The 7,056-nt window shown below is 55.2% G+C and overlaps 1 long non-coding RNA gene across 4 annotated transcripts; it reads left to right on the forward strand.

Annotated features, from left to right (window-relative positions):
- The first annotated feature begins 830 nt into the window (after positions 1 to 830).
- LOC106021874 lies at positions 831 to 6,497 on the forward strand. 4 transcript variants are annotated; one of them, XR_005872909.1, is made up of 4 exons: positions 2,083 to 2,408; positions 2,563 to 3,560; positions 5,406 to 5,569; positions 5,848 to 6,497. It is a non-coding gene; the product is annotated as an uncharacterized LOC106021874 (long non-coding RNA). The 4 variants fall into 4 exon arrangements; XR_005872908.1 differs by lacking the exon at positions 2,083 to 2,408 and adding an exon at positions 831 to 2,076 and having other exon boundaries at positions 5,406 to 6,497; XR_001197017.3 differs by having other exon boundaries at positions 5,388 to 6,497.
- Positions 6,498 to 7,056: the final 559 nt, after the last annotated feature.

Consider the following 7,056-nt stretch of genomic DNA (forward strand, 5'->3'; position numbering starts at 1 on the left):
GAAAGCTGAGCTGTCTGGGCCTCGGGTTTCCTTATCTGTGGAATGGGCTGATGGTGGTCCCAGCCCAGGTGTGCCTTGGAGAGCGTTCAGGGTGGCCTTGGAATCAGAGCTGCTGCTTGGGGGGGGGGGTGTCTAAATTCCTGAGCCCCAGGCACTGTCAGCCTCTTCATTTGGTTTCCCTGTGGATGACTTGTGCTCTGGGCTGCATGGGATAGGCCTGGCCGACCAGGGAAAAGCCAGAGGGACAGGCACATAGCTAGGTGTGGTCTTCCCACGCCCCCCCCCAAACTCTCATTCTGCTCAGTTTTGTATGCCATAGGTGTTAAATAAGTGTACATCTCTCTGGCAAGCCTCCGGCTCTGGGCCTGCCTCGGGCACACAGGGTAGAGAGGAAAGAGAGAGAGGTCTGAGATGGGTGCCAGCCCTTCCACTGCCCCTGGCTGCCCTGCCTGTGTTAGTGGGCATTTCTAAGTCCGGTCAGCTGGGCTGGTAGGGCGGGAGCAGAATGCTCAAGGGTCTTTCCACTCCAGGACACTCCCTGGCCAAAGGGCTTCTGGGGCCAGGGTCTGGTGGTGGACAGACCCTCTGTGGGGGTGTCCCTGCCCCCAACCGTACTGGGGAGGTGGGGGGGAGCTCCTTGAGAGGGTGTCCTTCAGGCTCAGAGATAATCCCGGCTTTTTTGAGAGGCTGTGAGAGGCTGGCCCGGGGACTTTCCCACAGCCCCACATAAAGGGCCGGGCGCCAGCTGCTCTCCCACAAAAGACTGGGCCCCGGCCATTCAGGGCCTCCAGGCAGGCAGGGGGGGGCGGCGGAGCAGCCACCGCAGCCTACCTGGCCACCCTCAAGTCAGGATGAGTGCGCAAGGAGGTTCCTCCCCGTGGACCAGTGAGAGAGGCCAAGATGTCCCCAGAGCCGGGGAATCTACCTAGGTGCAGTTTTTTTTTAAATAAAGCCACGCAGGGCAGCTACTACCCCCTCCCTTTTTGCCCAAGGCTGGCACCATTCCTGGCTCCATCACTTATCCTCAATGCCCCCCCTGTGGGGGAAGGACTCCCAGGAAGACCCTGCACACGTTCTTGCCATTACGCCTGGCACGGCACCTCTGCTATTGCCTCTGCCTTCATTGGGCTGCTTCTTCCCCCCTCCCGTCTCCTCTCCTCCTGCCACACACACGTCCTGCCTAGAGTCGCTCTGGCTGGCACACTTCCTTACTCCCTGGCGTGCCCACACTGTTCTCACCCCCAGCATTCACTCCCCCTGTCCCCCTACGCCCCCAGCATCCCTGCTTGCCGCTCCACGTGAGGGACAGAGTGGGGTTTGGTGGGCGCATAAGAAGGATGAGGCCTTCTGCGGACACCCCGGTCACCGTCTCGTGAGGAGCAGCAGCGGCGGCGCTCCATCTCTGGGCAAGTGGAGGGACCCTCGAGTTTAGCTGCTTAGAAACGCCAGGCTGGGTATAGTGGTACCACCCTGTAAACCCCAGCAGTTGGGAAGCAGCAGGCAGAGGCGGGAACATCCGGAGTCTTTACGTCCTCACTGGCAAGACAGTGAGTCCCAAGCTTGGTCGACATGACCATAAACTGAATCCAAAGCCAAATAAATAAATAAATAAATAAATAAAAAGGAAGGGGGTTAGAAATCCACCAAGTGATGGAGATGTCGAGGGGAAGGATGGGGCCCGGGGGTTACTTTCCCCTAGGAATTAGCTACCTGGACCAGCACTGTGATGGCTTTTTAATATCAGGACTAGCCTGGAAGAAGGTGAGTGGAACTTCCTGGAGAGGGTGACTACTGGAGTGTGGAGTATTGGATTGAAGGAGGCTGGGGCTCTCTGGGAATGATGGCTTTGACGTTTCTAGGGATACTTCTGAAGTCATTAAAAAAATCAATTGTGTGTGTGTGTGTGTCCGTCCCCTCAGACAAGTCAGATGGCTAGATGGAGGGATAGGGGACACCTGTCCTGTGCTTTTCCTGTAGGAAACTGGGGCCAGGGCAGAAAGCCACTGGTGACACTGATCTCTGAGATCCCGGCTGCAGTGTGCAAGGCAGTACTAGCAGCCTTCAGGGGGTTGGAAGGTAAGATCCAAGGGCCAGGAGCCCACCTGCAAGGGTCCCAGAATTTTGCTGCAGGCGATCCCCACCCCTCACCCGAGGGATAATGGTCCAGCCCCTCTGTAGGAGGGTTCAGGGTCTGACCAATCCCGGCTCTCCACCGGCCGCTGGGCGTGAGAAAGTACTAGAGACTCCGCCAACACCTCCACCCCCAGTGGCATAAAGGCACGATGACCCCTGGTCTGGCTGCTGTTTTACCGAGTCCCCAGCTCTAGGAGCGAGGAGTGAGTCCAGTGCTAGCTAGCAGTGTGGGTCCAGCAGGGACCTGGAGGCAGCCTGGAGTCTTCCTGTTGGAGGTTTGTGGGGGTGAGGTGGGACAGGTCGCCCTGCTAGAGCTGGGAGCATCCTTGGTGATGCCTTGGCCGGGGGGGGGGGGGGGGGGGGGGTTGTGGCTGACTTGTCGCCCTGCCTTGGCTCATGTACCTCTGGCCTCTTCCCTTTGCTTTGCAGCAAAGGGACATGGCAGAGGGAATCAGGAAAGGCAAAGTCAGCGCCCCTCCAGCCTTCTTTCTGCCCCAAGTGCTAACCTAGGTGAAGAGAGATTCCCTCCCCGCCTCCCGCTGTCACCCAAGTGCAGCATGCTGGAGCAGCCCCTGCCCGTAGGGGATTGGATGGAAGAGACCCGGTGGCCATGACGCAGGTCCCTTGGAATAGACGTGAAGACCAACAGTTGCTGTCATGGCCCTTTCTGCAGTTGGGACTCTGTCCGTCCTACTTTTCTGGCTGGGTCCAGAGCAGGGACTGAACAGTGGACGGGTGAGGGGTTGGTTAGCTGCCCTTACAGTGGCCATGAGCCACCCACCCGACTTCATATCGGGGAAACAGTGCCGGGGCACAGGATTTATGGGTTGCAAGGGCTGTACACTGTCTGGCTTGTCCAGGACAAGGGGTGTCTCTGGGCCAGCACCCCACGGGGGAGAGATGAATGGTTACCATCTTCATGACCTTCCTAGCCAGACCAGAGATGGATCCTGTTCCTTCCAGGCTGTGATGGGCTCCATGTTTTCATACAGGAACAAGGCTGGGTGGGCAAACGCTGGACCTCCACCGAGGGGAGGGGACTGCAGCTGCGCATCCTGATGACAGGTGTGTGTATGGGTGCACACGGTGCATATTCAGAGTGGGAACAGCGCAGACCACGAACAAAGGCGTGGGTCAACAGCCTTCAGGGGCCGAGTCTGTCATCATCCATCCTGAGGCTGGCTGTAACTCTGAGGTTCTGCGTACCCACTTGGGATGGAGACTTTGGTATTGTCCAGGCTGGCCCTGTGTTTAAGGCTCCCCGGACTGGACCCTTCCTTGTCCTGCTGGCTTCGTTCCTGGTTCTGTGGTTAACAACGGTCCACGTACTTGGGTCCCGAATGACTGGAGCTAGCTTTTGTCCAGGCTAGCTCCTCTCCCCAGTGTGAGCTGAGGAATCGGATTCACCCAGCACCCCAGGAGCAATGGTGGGTATTAACCGCTCATGCTGTCACCCTCTTCATAGCCCCAGGGGCAGAGCATATCACCCTCATTTCAGAAAGGAGCATCCGTCTGTCCATCTGTCCGTCCGTCTGTCTGTCTGTCCATCCATCCTTCCATCCATCCGTGGGACCATGAGAGGGGTGTTAGGGAGTCAAGTGGAGGTGGTGATAGGACTTTCTGTCTCTGCCAGAGCTGTGCTTTGACTCTCTGTCTCCTCTTTTTATACCTTGATAAGCGCTAAATTTCTCTCAAGTCCCTGACCCTAGCCGGCATTCATGATTCATAAAAACCATTATCTGAAGCCGGGCGTTGGTGGCGCACGCCTTTAATCCCAGCACTCGGGAGGCAGAGGTGGGTGGATCTCTGTGAGTTCGAGGCCAGCCTGGTCTGCAGGAGTTCCAGGACAGGCTCCAAAACAATACAGAGAAACCCTGTCTCGAAAAAACAAAACAAAACAAACAAACAAACAAAAAACCAACCCCCAAACAATACCTGAGCAGGGAGTCCTTATGCCCCCCGCCCCCCTCCCGCCGTGGTGGTGGTGGTGGTGGTGGTGGTGGTGGTGGTGGTGGTGGTGGTGGGGATGTGGCATTCTTAAGTAAACACAGCCACTACAGTCCCCAAACCTCCTTCTGCCAAGGGATGCCTGGTGGTGAGGCTAAGTGGCATGGGGAGCAACCAGGCCTGGGTTTTGCTGCCCTCTAGTGGCTCCTGCCCGCGCCCATTTACCGCCCAGGGAAGTGGGCAGGGTTTCCCCACACTAGAGGATTCCCAAAGTGAATATCCTGGAGCTCCCAGCTGCCACCAGAGGTCGCACTTCAGCACTAGGCTGACAAAGGGAAGAGACCCGAATGGTTCTTTCCCAGGTTCCGGGAAAGATGACTGGGGTGAGTGCAGACTCAAGACAGGAAGTCACTTGCCAGGGGGAATTCCCTGGCCCCGTGGATACCCCCACGGTATCAAGCGTGACCTGGCAGAGGCTCAGGGGGGTTCTTTTTCCCAGAGTCTGGTGTGGTGGTGCTCACCTTCAATCCCAGCATTTCCCTTCCCACAGTGGGAGATAGATCCTCTGTGGGCAGGGACTTTGAGCAGCCTCGGGCTACCTTGGTTTTTTTTTTTTTTGTTTTTTTTTTTTTTTGAGACAGGGTTTCTCTGTATTGTTTTGGAGGCTGTCCTGGAACTAGCTCTGTAGACCAGGCTGGCCTCAAACTCACAGAGATCCGCTTGCCTCTGCCTCCCGGGTGCTGGGATTAAAGGCGTGCGCCACCAACGCCTGGCTTTCTGGCTACCTTGTTAATGGCCTTGAGCCTTCTGTGTCCGTGAGGTCTGAGATGCCACCCATTCCCGCTTACTCTGCCTATTAGCACGTCTGTCTTCAGGGAGGGGACAATTTGAGGCCCTCCTGTGCCCCATTACCCAGCATACAGTAGGTACTTCATAAATGGATTATAAACAGAGTAGGACTCTTGGCAGCTGAGGAGCCCAGGATTCAGGTGAAGCCCAACTTGGTCAGGGACCTCCCATTTCCTCACAAGGTGCAGTACCAGGGATAAGGGACCTAGCCTGACTTAGCTGGGGCTTCTGTCTGGAGGTGGGGCTTTCCTAGCTATGCAGACAGATGGATAAGCAGTCTCTGTTCAGCTGGACAGCAGGTTGGGTGTCTGGTTCATGGTCCCCAGAGCTGTCTGGTGTGTGTGTGTGTGTGTGTGTGTGTGTGTGTGTGTGTGTGTGTGTATGCTGGGGGTAGGACTTGACAGCACTTCTTGTTTGGGAATGGAATAGTCTGAGGAAAATAAGTTGGGGTGTCACAGGACTTTGGGGTGCCGCAGGATTCAGGCCTACAGTCCATCACTGATTGCTGAAGGATGGCCAAGAGGGAGCAGCCTACGTTGAGAAGCCCACGTCTCCTTGGAGTCCAGACCCCTCATCCGATGTCCACCCTGCAGGGGGCCCTTGTGCTCAGATGGGCTGGGCTAAGAGCTAACAGGCCAAGGTGAGCAGCTGTCACATTCCACAGCCTCGAGATGTCTCTTGTTATACTACCCCAGTCCACAGGAGAGCTTGACAAATTTGAAGACCAGGGCCCACTCTGTGGAGAGAGGAGAGCTGAGAGAACTTGGGAGGCTGTCCCAAATCTGGACTGAACGCTCAGCCTCAGGGGGCCTGCCTGTGGGACCTTGGCCATCACTGACTTGATTGGCTGTGCCGCTGGTGGCATTGCCTTCTGTCCCTGCATTGCCCTAGCTAACTCCATGACTCCTTTACCAGCAGCATGTTGACCTTAAGAGTTTGCTGCTCCCAGGCCAGGAAGAGCTGGACAATACGTCCCCATGAGGATGGACTTCAGGGTCCAGAATTAGCCGGCATGCTACCAGAACCTTCGGGCTGCCCCGTAAATACTGACTGCATATTTGGGAGGATGGCTGAGTGAATGAACGAGGTCCCGGCAAAGTGAATTCATGCATGAGAAGATGATTGAGTGAATGATTAAGTGTTGTGTGGGGTGCGTTTAACAAGTAAGGGAGGGGACGCTTTCCTTCAGACCCGGGGAAAGTCCCTGACAAAGTCATGACTAGGGTCCTGCTACACATCAGTACTTTACATATGCCATGTTTTCTCTGTAAAATTATGTTCTGTGATCCTGTTTGTGTTTAAAAAAAAGAAGAAAGGTCATATCGAGAACCTCTTGTTTGCCATTGTAATGAGTCGGTGGAAAATAAGTTCGTGTTTTGTCTTTCAGAAGAATCCTGAGCCTAGGAGGCTGCAGGCGGCGGCAGGAAGTGTGGCTGTTGGAGGGTTTGACCTTGCTCTCCCCTGGCTTCCCCTTGTGTCTGAGGAAAGCAGCTTGTGAACTAAGCCGAGCCGGGGCCAAGGACCAGGTCTTGGGCTGAGCTCAATAAATTCCTAAGGCAAAGTGCAAATTCTTGCTCTCCCTTGGGTCCTCTTTTTCTCTTTCCTTTTTCTCCCATTTCATCTTTGCTGGGAAACTGTAAGACAGCAAAGGACAATTGTCAGAAACCCTCCTGAAGCCGGGCATTCGGGGTCTCGCGTGATACTCTGGAATTCAGTCTTGGGCAATTAGTTTCTAGCCACGTTGAGGTCAGGGCCACCCCAGCCGTGGTAGAGGTAAGATCTCTCTGGTGGCTTGGCTGCCTTGTTGCTGTCATATTCAGGCAAGCTTTATTAAACCATACACAACCTATCAGCAGTTTGGGCAACTTAACCACCTGTAACTCCAGCTCCAGGGGATCTGAGGCCCTCTTCCAGCTTCCGCTGACACACACGTATACACAGAGACACAAACAAACACAAAACATTTAAAATAATAAGAATCGGGAGTAGGACAGATGGCTCAGGCTCCCCACCATCTGTAAGTCCAGTTCCAGAGGGAACCAATACCCACTTTTGGTCTCTTCAGACATTGCAAGCAAGGTGGTGCACATGCAGGCAAACATTCATACACAAAATAAAGCTAAATAA

Source organism: Mesocricetus auratus, unplaced genomic scaffold (assembly GCF_017639785.1).
Source record: "Mesocricetus auratus isolate SY011 unplaced genomic scaffold, BCM_Maur_2.0 Super-Scaffold_100042, whole genome shotgun sequence".
In the NCBI taxonomy this organism is placed as follows: domain Eukaryota; kingdom Metazoa; phylum Chordata; class Mammalia; order Rodentia; family Cricetidae; genus Mesocricetus; species Mesocricetus auratus.